General features: G+C 33.7%; 1 long non-coding RNA gene, 1 other non-coding gene and 1 pseudogene across 2 annotated transcripts in view; all 3 read left to right on the top strand.

The window, feature by feature from the left end:
- Nucleotides 1–2,567: 2,567 nt before the first annotated feature.
- Nucleotides 2,568–5,888, top strand: LOC110666258 (probable xyloglucan endotransglucosylase/hydrolase protein 32; annotated as a pseudogene).
- Nucleotides 5,889–9,225: 3,337 nt separating this feature from the next.
- Nucleotides 9,226–12,051, top strand: part of LOC131178587 (uncharacterized) — a 76,605-nt gene continuing 73,779 nt past the window's right edge. Inside the window, exons 1-2 of the long non-coding RNA XR_009147509.1 lie at nt 9,226–9,484; nt 9,935–9,992. This is a non-coding gene — a long non-coding RNA (uncharacterized LOC131178587). The remainder of the gene's footprint in view (nt 9,485–9,934; nt 9,993–12,051) is intronic.
- Nucleotides 11,853–11,941, top strand: TRNAY-GUA (transfer RNA tyrosine (anticodon GUA)). The gene is given in 2 exon segments: nt 11,853–11,889; nt 11,906–11,941. It is a non-coding gene; the product is annotated as a tRNA-Tyr (tRNA).

The following is a 12,051-nucleotide window of genomic DNA, read 5'->3' as shown; positions in this document are numbered from 1 at the left end:
AGTCCAAACTAATTCATAAAGGGATCGGATCCTATGGGTCTAAGTTAAACCTGAATTCATAATTCTAAGCAATTAGATACAGAGTGTTCGAACAGAACACAGAATGATTTGATAAGACTAAAAGGGAAATCAGAGAGAATTATATTAGAAATCAGACACAGACTATTGAGATGCATTGTATCTCCACCAAGAATGTCACTTAATAATGTATTGCGTTTATGTAATACATGGAATAAAATAGCTAGATATTTATTGGCAAAATCCTGAATGTGGGAGAAATGCATTATCATTTGCCCTATAAATAAGACTCATGACACCTGTCAAAGTACACAATTTCATTCTTCTAATTTTCTTTCAATTTACCTTTTTCTCTTCAGGCATTTACTGACTATATTGGAATGGTCTCGCTCAAGCCACAGACCTCACATTTCTTTTTATTTCAAGTTATAGATGAGTCATTTACCAACCCAAAAATTACAGGCAACATCATGTCTTGAGCATTATGATGGCACAAAGCTTCCATATCATATGCTTTTGACAATCATCTTTCACCAGAACATAAAAGGAGTACAGTATCTTTCATAATATGAATTGCAAATTGCAAACAGGACAGCCAGCGATTCTGCTAGCACTCAAAGTAAGGTGGCATATATTTTATTGTTCATATATGTCTCCTAATTTGGTATCCATTTGTACGTTCTACCGTAAAGAGTAAAGAGAATAAAGTGCTCAAATAGATAACATTTCTATTCTTGAGAATTAAACACTCATATTTATTTAAAAAATAAAAATATTAAACTACTCATACTAAATCACCATTGATTTAATGCTTATTTATTTATTCAGTAGTTAAAATGCTTTTTAGCAAATGCATGGTCCATTCATGTCTTAATTAATAGTCATTTGATTTGATTGTTTGTACTAAACATTCAATTAATGCGAGTTCTAGCTTCTAATCAAATATTACCCACCATTTATCTATTAATTATAAGTTATAGTACAATGAACAAAACCTACCCATTAAACTATTTTTATATATATTTTTTCATAATCTCTTTTGCTTTCCAATTTCTAAATTGATCTTTGTAAAAATCACAATTATTTTTGGAGAGATTCTTAATTTATCATGCTAGTGTATAGGAGAGCTACTTTTCAGCCATATTGTTTTATTATGACACATATTTTCCTTATTATTTATCTTTTAATAATAAATGTCACATTTATACTCTATTTATAAAATAACTTGTATATGAAAATATTTTTTATTATTTAATTATAATATTAAATTAATAATATGTATTTATAATTAAGAAATATTTTAATATTTAAATATTCGTGTATAAATATTTTCATATTTAATAATTGAGAAATTCTTACTTAAATCGAGCCAATCATAAATTTAAGATACAATCACATCCTAAATAATTATCAAAGCCTAAAAGATAAATAGTCATTGGATTATTAATTACTGTTAATGAAGATTTTTATTAACGGCATTTAAGATTACACCATTTTCTTAAAAAATAGTTTTAAACTTCCAACCTCAAACAGTTGCTCTCTTTCTTTCCATAGCCGACACAATAGTGTTAGTGTGACCCATACAAAATCTGCAGTCTCTTGTGGATTTAGTCCACATTTTCGTCTACAATTCAGCCTCTTCTCAATAATTAGAATAATTTCAGGCGCAAAAACCCTACTGCATTAAGTATAATATAGATTCTTACTTGGATCGACAGTCATACCATCTAAATTAATTAAATTATTCGATCTAAATTCATTATTATAAATATAAAAAATTCTTGTTACTTTAAAAATACGTATTAATTTTAATATAACTCATGACTCCTGCTGATAATCTTAATTAGTGTAAGAACTTAATCATTCCAATCATGTTCTTGTGTGAAAGAAATGGATCCCAGGTTTTAACATACATGGACTAGCAACTTTGGTCACTCAAATCATATGTCCATGCACACTTATAGATAATCAAATCAAACATGGGACCCATTTTTGATGCCTTATGACCCACTCCATTAATGAAGATCAGAGGTTCAAATACACAATAACTCCTTACTTCATTCAACAAAGTTGACTATATCAGAATCTGACCCACTATTTCATCCTCTATTGTCTAGCAACTTTCATGACAGGGGGGGAAATCAATGGTGAAAAAACTTTAATTTTGGGTTGATCATGATTTCTTTTAATCTTATGGAATGGATTCCCTGAATTTAACCCAAGTCCAGGTTTCTATGGTGACATTTAAGAGATAACTGTACCCCCCCCCCCCCCCCCCCTTTTCTTTTCATGGCTTTCCAACCATGCAGTTGTAGCCCAACAGGGTCTTCTTATAACTGTTGAGAGAAGTAGTTGTGATTGAGAAATTTATATATATTATTTATTACTTAGTCTAATTCACTTAGCCAGTGTTATGGTACTGTTTCTTTGAACCTGTAAAACCTCATTTTATCTATTTTGATTATGAACTTTCATTTGGTTTGAAGTTCTTTTCAAGGACCCACCAATTATTTTGATTATATCAACTGTACTATGCCATACTTTCCTCCATGAAACATTGCTTTCTCTTGCTTCTCTCTCTCTTTCTCTTCATGCATTTATATGCATAATCATTCTTTTCTCTACATCTTGCTACTTCCTCCTACATGGCCCTCTTCCTCTTACTACTTCTCACTCTTATGATTCCTTCATCAAGCTTTGCTCAATGGCCACCTTCTCCTGGCTACTGGCCAAGTTCTAGGTTCAGATCAATGAGCTTTTATCAAGGGTATAGAAATCTCTGGGGTTACACACATCAATTCGTAGACCAAAATGCATTAACAATCTGGTTAGATAGTACCTCAGGTCATGCATTGAGCACTTCTTTAATTGATGTTGTAAGTAAGCTTTTATTTATTTATTTTTTTGGGCAATTTACTGATTGTTTCTTTCTGTCATTCCTCTGAAACTTTATTGCAGGAAGTGGATTCAAATCTGTTAAACCATTTCGATCTGGGTACTTTGGTGCTTCCATTAAGGTCCAACCAGGTTACACTGCAGGAGTTATAACAGCTTTCTATGTGAGGATTGGACTAAGCTACATACTCTTTCTTGATTACAAGTTTTCTTTATTCATTTAGCTCCCATTGGGCACGGTGATATAAAGCTCATTGGTTGATTATAAGTTTATTAACATGCATTTCTTCTTAATAGGCTAATTGATAATGGGTTAATGGCAGCTTTCAAACAATGAAGCTCACCCAGTGTTGTCCCAAAATAGTCCAAGAGGGGGGTGAATTGGACTTTAACAATTTTTCGGCCCTTGCTTATAGCCTAATGAAAAATCGTGGCTTTGTTCAACTATGTGATTCTTCTATGTAAAAAGAAAGTAATATGTGCTTTAACAATGTGTTCCTAAGTTGCAATTCAATTCTCAATCAATGTATATGGCAATATCTAACAAATCATTCATCAACCAATTTTCTCAAGTCACTCAATATGTCCACAAATTTATCAACTCAATCTATTTAATCAACATTCAATATTATGTATATGAGAAAAGAAATTTAAATTGCTCAAAAGTAAAGAGGTAAAGGTTAGAGAGATCAAACACAAGGATTTTATAGTGGTTCGGCTTAACTAGCCTACATCCACTCTCTCAAAGAACCCTCTTTGAGTCTTCTCTCCACTATTTGCTCTTTTGAAGGCAAGAGACCAAAAGCCCTTTACAATTTCTCAACACCAAGCTTTTACACCAAGGTAGCTTGAAACCTTCACAAGTGCTATCACAAGCACTTACACTCCCAAGCTTCAATAGGTGCTTGTACAACCTCTCTTGAATGCAATTCAATATTTCAACACTCACTCTTACTCAATACAAATCAAACTATAAAGAAGAGATGAGTTGATTTGCCAATGGAAGCTCAAAATCTTAAATGCTCTTGAATGAAAGCAATAAATGAAAAATCAATGTTGGAGTTCAAATGTAGGCTTTCATTAAGTGTAAATGAAGTAGAGAATATGTATTTATAGTCCCAAATTATTTTAGACCGTTTGAAACCCTTTTGAACGTTACACACCGCCAAGACAAAATAGCCGTTATTTTGTCCTTTTGTGCAGTTGAGCAACTACGATAAATTAGCAAACTAATAAAATTTTAGGAGCGATCGATGGCGGTTAGTAAACTAACATTTTTAGCAAACTCATTAGCAAACTAAAAAATTTAGCAAACCAGTTAGCAAACTAAGTCAACAGCTGCATGTCTCAACTTGCAATGCAAAATGATTTAGACCTTTAAAAAATGTTTCAATAATTGTGTTCAAGGTCATGATGAGAAAAAGTAATCAGAAAATAAATTTTCATTTTTGAGCTCCATATGACTAAATTCTCATCTATTCTTTTTCACAAAAAGGCCTAAGACTCTAACACTATACTCTTCATACCTTTTCTTTGAGTCTTGGCTTCCATAGTCTTTTTCTCATTTTGGATTTGTCTTGGAATGCCTTTGAGTATCTTTTCTTCTTAGATGCAACTTCAAAGGTTCTTTATGCATAAGACAAAGAATCTACACATCACTTAAAGGTTAGGTTAGATTCTCTTTGAGTTTTGTTATCATCAAAATCAATGCTCATTTTGAGCTACACGGGGTCAACACCCAGGATTCCATGATGAAGTGGACATAGAATTTCTTGGGACAACATTTGGGAAGCCTTATACATTGCAGACCAATGTTTACATAAGAGGAAGTGGGGATGGAAGAATCATTGGAAGAGAAATGAAGTTTCATTTATGGTTTGATCCAACCCAAAATTTTCACCATTATGCCATTCTTTGGACTCCCAAGGAGATAATGTAAGTTCTTTATCATCTTCAATAGCATTTACTGCTTAATTCAGCACTTAAAGCGGCTATATGCAAATGCCTAATTCTAAATTCCAGAGGACATGTCCTAGACAAATAGTCCAATGATCAAATACTTGTCACATTCCCTTAACTGGGCTCTCTACTTTCTAATATTCTGCAAGAAACAGAGGGGTTATGGATAAATAAAATTATTATGCTTGGAATTCTCATCTGATGAAAAAAAAAAAATCAACCTTTTCACCATTTGGGAAAGAAAGAAAAGAAGAAAATATTAGGGCCTATGAGCGAATAGAAAATGAAGATAGCAATTCCAATTTCAAGAAAGAAAATCTATAACGGTTTATGCTATAGCCTGGCAGTTGAAATATCTTATTGGGTCTTGATGTAATTTTCATTTGTATTATTTCAGATTCCTTGTTGATGATGTGCCCATAAGGAGTTACCCTAGGAAAAGTGATGCAATTTTTCCAATGAGGCCAATGTGGGTTTATGGTTCAATATGGGATGCCTCTTCTTGGGCTACTGAAGATGGAAAATACAAAGCAGATTATAGGTATCAACCATTTGTTGCAAGGTACACCAATTTCAAAGCAGCTGGTTGCTCAGCCTATTCACCTGCCCGGTGCCGCCCAGTCTCCGCCTCTCCTTTCCGTTCCGGCAGACTTACAAGGCGGCAATATAGAGCCATGAGATGGGTTCAAAGTCACCATATGGTGTATAACTATTGTATGGACCCCAAGAGAGATCATTCCCTAACACCTGAGTGTTGGCATTAAAAGTGAAAACTTGGAACGCTAACTTGTCCCATGCATAGAAAATCACTTAAAAAAAAAAAAAGAAGTTTTACTTGTCTTGTGATTCTTTTCTTTTCCTTTATTTTTTGTCTTTGTGTTCTTTTATTTATAAAGGTGTCATGAGAAAGGTCCTTGCTACATGCAAGAATTATTCTGCAGAAGGTAGTTGAACGTCTTCCAAAAATGATGAAAATTGGAAAATTATGTGAGATTTTTCATGTTCATTTTTGACAAGGTTCTCTTAGTGTACCTTATCAGGTGGAGAAACATAAAATTCGAGTGTGCAGAGGCAAAGAAATAATAAATGAGAGAGGAAATTGGAGTGATGAGGCCAGAAGGATATGGGACCATATGGCGATTTCTCATTATTCAGTGTGCGTCTATGATTATCATTTCATTTCTAAATGAAGCAAAAGTTCTTTTGTTGTTTATGGGGATGTGTTCTAAGTGAAGCAATGCCACCGCCTCTAGCACCAGAAGCAACGACTGCCACACAAGGGATACTACATAAAACTTAGGAAAGCACAAATAAGAAAAACTTAGCAACCTAGAGGACAAACATAGGTTCAAAAGCCAGCCTCAAGCGAAATAGAGCTCCACAAACGACTTCGTCCACCCTAGGACATGGCAACCTAGAAATCATGTTGCTAACGGATAAAAGAGTTAGAACCATGGAAGTACCGGAAAAGGCAATGTATAGCAGCGCTCAGACATCTCATTGTCATATAACTCAGAGGAAACTGGTGACCAATAGAATGATCGATACTTTACGTCCCTTGAAATATCAACCGACAGGGGAAACCCTTAGAATCACACTTTAATTAAAAACTTTACCAGAGTAAATCGACACTAAAACTCTCACCATAAAGCATAGGATCTGCCAACAAAACAACACACATGTAACCTATTTATAGCCCAACTTGGTTGTGGGGAGAGAGACCCACACACCGGGTTGAGTAGGAAACTTTTCCCTACTCGGAGTAGGGGATGGTCACAAATAGAAACCAAACCTCAATAATCAACTACAATGAAGAGAAAAAAATTTTTCTCACTAAATAAAGAGACTGAGCTCTCACTCTCAAAAAATACAAAAGATACCTTACTTGATTATTGAATTATTAATCGAATAATTTATATAATAATTTTTTGTATGTAATTTTAATAGGCTAAAATTTTATAAATATATCGTGTGATTTAACATTTTGTCACTTAATACGGTAAAATTTTCATTTTTCATCAAAGTATAATACTCTGGACATTTTTTTTTTTTACATGGGGATTAAAACTATTAACGACTTGCTCAAAGGATTGTACAACACTTACATGTAAAAATTAAGGATAATATTTTGATAAAAATGAAAATTTTATCTCTTAAATAATAAAAACTCAAATTATACTGTGCATTTATGAAATTATTATGATTAATATGTTTGGTGCAATCACTTGCAGCCTGGCAGCACATCCAATCACGAGAATGCATCCTCCAGACATAGTTTCCCCTTGTCTAAGAAGAGTTAATGAACACTTGTGAACGAACAGTTAGGGTTCTGTTTAAATTGCAGGTCAATTATGTTTGTGCTTTCTTTCTAAACCACTTATGATATCATTGAATTAAAATTTATCAATATATTTTTACGAGTAAAACTTTCTTGATAGTCTTATTAAACTATTTATCTTTTTTTAATGAGTTACATGATGGAGATTTTAGCAGTGGGTTGAGACTCCCTTGAATGTGTAAAAAAAAAAATAGTGGAAAATTTAAACTTATAATATAAAAGAAAATTATTATTTAATTTTTGTATTTAAAAAAATAATTATTTAATTTTTAAATTTTAAAAATATATTATTTAATTTTTATATTTTACTTTTGTTAAATTATTTAATCTCTCTATTTAATTTTTCGTTGTTTATACTATTCAAATTATTATTCAATCCTTCAATTTTAAAGTAACTAATTAATTAATCTTTATATTTTAAAAAGTACTATTATCTATCTCTCTATTTTAGTGAAATTAATTAGTTGGTTTATATATTTTAAAAAATATATATTATTGAATAAAAATAAAAATTTTACTATATTAAATTTGAATTTATATATTTTTTTAAATTTCTAATTCATTTGACATCATTTTTTATTGTTTTATTAAAAAATAATTTTTTTATTACTTAGAAATTTCTATACACTTTCATTTAAACACATTGTAAAAAAAATATTGTTATACTTATATATTCATTTAATCAGTAATTGGCATATTATTTAAATTTACAGTTAATTTTATTAAAAAATGTGGTAGGCTTAAGCAGAAATAATGCAAAAGGCATATAGAGGCCATGATGCCCAAATGAAACAAATGGGGTAGTAGGTGGCCATCTTTGGAACTTTAAATGAAGTGAGAAGTGTATAATGTTCATGTGCTGGCATTTTTCAATGATAAACCTCAAAGGATCCCCCCCATCCCATCAATTTAAGGACTAGTGGATAACACATTCCACTGCCCTCTCAATTGATCAACAGGTAAATTTGACATTTTAGTGGCCATTTTCTCTTTTATCATGATCCCAAGATTACTATGATTATACAAAATTATATGGTGATTATATTATGAGTTTTTTATTTAAGGGAAAATTATTAAAAAAAATTAAATTTAAAATTTTTTTATAATTCTAATTAGATTTTGTATCTTTTATTTTTACCTAATTAGACCCTACCATTAATAAATCTATTAATAAGCTAATAGAAACACTAAATCAGACGTCCTTCATTACTAATTGTAACACCCCAAAATTTTAAATTTTATGAGTATTTTTGGTATTTTAATTTTATTTAAATTTTAGGAATTTTTTTGAGATTTTTCGGATTTTAAAAATCGGGTTCGATTTTCCGAAAATATAAACTTTGATGAATTTTAAAAATTAATTTAAAGACCACGTGGTAAAACTAAAAATATATTTGGAGTCTACGTATTTTTCTGAGTTTTCTGAAATTTTTTCGGAATTTTTGGACCTCGTTTTCGGTCCCGAGGCAGAGTAAAAATTCAAAAATTTTGTATTTCGAATCGAACCGGCCGAATCAAACCGGACCGGATCGGACCGATCGAATCAGACCGGTCTTCTTCTCTTTTTCTTCCTCCCGCGCGCGTTCCCTCCTCCTTCCCTCTTCCTCGCGTTTTCTCTCTCCTCCCCACCCCGGCCACCACCGACCCGCCTTGACCCCGGCCAGGGCGCGCCCGACCCTCCCGCCGACCAAGCAATGAAAACGCGTGAAATGCCCCCTGCGAGCATCGATTCAGCTTCCCCGGCCAAATCCGGCCGATCCGGCCACCAATTGGACCGGGTCTTGTGTTCAAAATCATCTACTCGGCGAGAGCTTTCCATAGACACCAAGAACGCCGAAATCCATCAAGCGGTTTGTCCGATTTTTGCTCGGGAAGATTTTAGCCCATTTTGACTTTTGGGCTATATTTCTCGAAAACCGTGAATCCCACGAAAAAACCGAGGCTACCAGCACGCTCCACTCTTCGAGAGCTTCGCAACGACATAAATTTCGAATTTTTTCGATACCGTTTTTCGGTGAGTCCCACGGAACTTCGCAGTATTTTTCCGAGCATTTAATGAGCTTAGAAAATTCTGAAAAATTTATGTACTAACCCCCGTGTTATGGGCTTCGTGTAGGTATCCTCGATTCGCGGAAATTCGACAGTTGACCGGGTTTGCAAATTTCGGGCCAGACAGACCCGTTACCGGAAAAGTCTCCGAATTGGACCGAGATTTTGGCTAGCCCCCCATTGTCAGACGTCCCGAGCGCGTTTCCGAAGTCGGAATTGGCAAAGGTAAACCCGAACCTTGCTTTTTCGTAATTTTCTAGTGCTTAAATAGGATTAAAAATCCGAAAAAATATTCGTGGTAGCTTAGAAAATTATGATTCTTTTTGCAATAGCTTAGTAATATTGCTAAGGACCGCGGGGCAAAGTTTTAGAATTTTTAGAGCTTATTTGGGCAGTTTTTGCAAAAATGATTAATTATAAGGACTAAAATGAAATTTTACATATTGTGATGGATGATTGATTTGATGGGCCCAGGAGGGGCTGTGTGATGTGATTGAGTTGTGGGCATATGGATTGTGAATATAGAAGTGTGTTTTGAGCCCTTTTGCAGGTTGGGTAGGTCCTAGGTATAGGGGAGACTCTGCCGGATTTTCGGCACGACTTAGGACGTAATTGATCTTTTTCTTTGTTTGTATTGAGTCAGATTGTATTAAATAATTGTAATATAATTGTCAGGTGAGCCGGGACAGCCTTCTTCCTCCGCCCAGCCGCCACAGTGATTGTCGTCAAGTCTGTGAGTAGAATATTAATTTTAATTGTAATTTCGATATTATTATATGTACAAGCATGCCCATGCATCACTTATATGCATATATTTATGTAGTTAAACTCTAGGCACGATTTATGTTGCATTCATAACTGTTGATGTGCCATGGATGTTGTTGTGGTAATTTGGAGCAGTGTGCGTGCGTTGGCGTGCGTGTGATGTGGTGTGGACTATGGATAGGACGGGGTAGTCACGGCTTGAGTAATTCGCTGGGACCCGATCCTTCGAGGGTAGTCACGGCTTGAGTAATTCGCTGGGACCCTCGATTTGGTTATTAAGTGGAAGTCCGAGCTTGAGTAATTCGCTGGCACCAGGTTGGATTTAAGAGAGCTGTATAGGGGATCAGCTCCCATATGTTATGATTGATACTACAGGGTGTGTGAGTGCTCCAAATTACCTTTTTGATGCTATGATGTGAAAATGTTGTTGATGTTGCATTTCACTCTACAGGGTGCATTAGTTTTAGATAGTTATAGAGATTATGGTTAAAATTGATATTTTACTCTCTGAGTCGAACGCTCACTCCTGTTCAAAAATTTTTACAGGCCACAGGAGGATATTTTTTGAGGTTAACCTGCTTTCTCCCTCGCAGGTCAATTATTACTGTTTGTATAAACTTGTTAAATCTTAGAATTTCCGCATGTGTTAGAAATGTTTATTTGATTTGGGTCTGTAACCTAAATTATTATTTTGGACCTGTAAACTTAATATGCTATGCATGTTTGATGGATTGGATGAGGGAGCTGAGCTCCCATTTATTATTATGTTGATGAGTATGTGGAGGGTGAGCTGAGCTCCCCAATTGACTATATATTGTGTTTACAGGTCGGGTGAGTCGAAAACTCCCCGTTGGTAAGTCCATTTTATGGCCGGACTCTGTCCGTTTGTTTTCTTGAAATTGGGCCCAAATGGGCCTTAGAATTGGGTAAATGAACAGTTAGGCTTACTACGGGCCTCGGGGGCTTTAGGCTGGCCCAGGTCCTAGTGCCGGTCCGGCCCATAGGTTGGGTCGTGACACTAATTAACCCAATTTTAGTCCTAATTAAGTCTAATTATATGTATAATTTCTCAATTTACATAAAAAAGAAAATAAAATTTGCATTTCACATCATTTGGCATCATTTTGAGCTGCATTCAGGGTGAGAACTAATCTTTGGCTGCATATGTTGGCAAGCTCTTCACCTACTGCACCTCTTCTTGCCCTTCCACCTTCTCCTTTGGATTGATCTTCCTTTTATTTTAATTAGTTAGATTGAATTATGTCTTAAGTAGATTAATTAGGGATGAAAGGCATCTGATGTGGCATTTTCGTTAGCTCCTTAACAGCTTTATTGATAGTAAAATGTAATTTGATAAAAAAAAAGTATATAATTTTATTGGTAATTTTTTAATTTAAAGTAAAATTTTAAAAATTTAACTTTTTTTAATATTTTCTCTGCATATATTTATATAAAGTATAGACATATAATAAATGATTTTCACATGAGACTCATTTTATTTTATATTTATGTCGATGCATATATCGATCGTATAAAATAATTTCTTCTATATTATATATAGCATTCTAATTTAAATTTGAGAAACTTCTTATTTATTTATTATAGAGATTATAAAATTTTATTAAAATAAATACTCAATCTATCAATTAAATAATATCATTATGCATATTAGAATATAGGAAATGACATATGGCTTGCTGATGGGAAATCTTGCGAAAAATAAATGTCATGGTGGTGACAACCGCTTCTCCTTTGGGTCCATTTTGGGGAGCACACGAACCATTTGTGTAAACTTTATAATTATGGAATTAGAGCATGCTCATTGTATCCGACCTTAGCTCAGTTGGTAGAGCGGAGGACTGTAGTTGTTTAAAGCAGAAAATCCTTAGGTCGCTGGTTCGAATCCGGCAGGTCGGATTTTCTTTTATTATTTATTTTTTAAATTCAATAAATTAAGATATAACTAAATTTAATTTTTCAAAAAATAAATTTAATATTTATTAATGAAAGAAATATATTTTTTTATC

The sequence above is a fragment of the Hevea brasiliensis genome, chromosome 3 (genome assembly GCF_030052815.1).
Source record: "Hevea brasiliensis isolate MT/VB/25A 57/8 chromosome 3, ASM3005281v1, whole genome shotgun sequence".
Classification (NCBI taxonomy): domain Eukaryota; kingdom Viridiplantae; phylum Streptophyta; class Magnoliopsida; order Malpighiales; family Euphorbiaceae; genus Hevea; species Hevea brasiliensis.
Note: the sequence above shows the minus strand (reverse complement) of the source record. Positions and strands in the feature narration are given on the sequence as shown.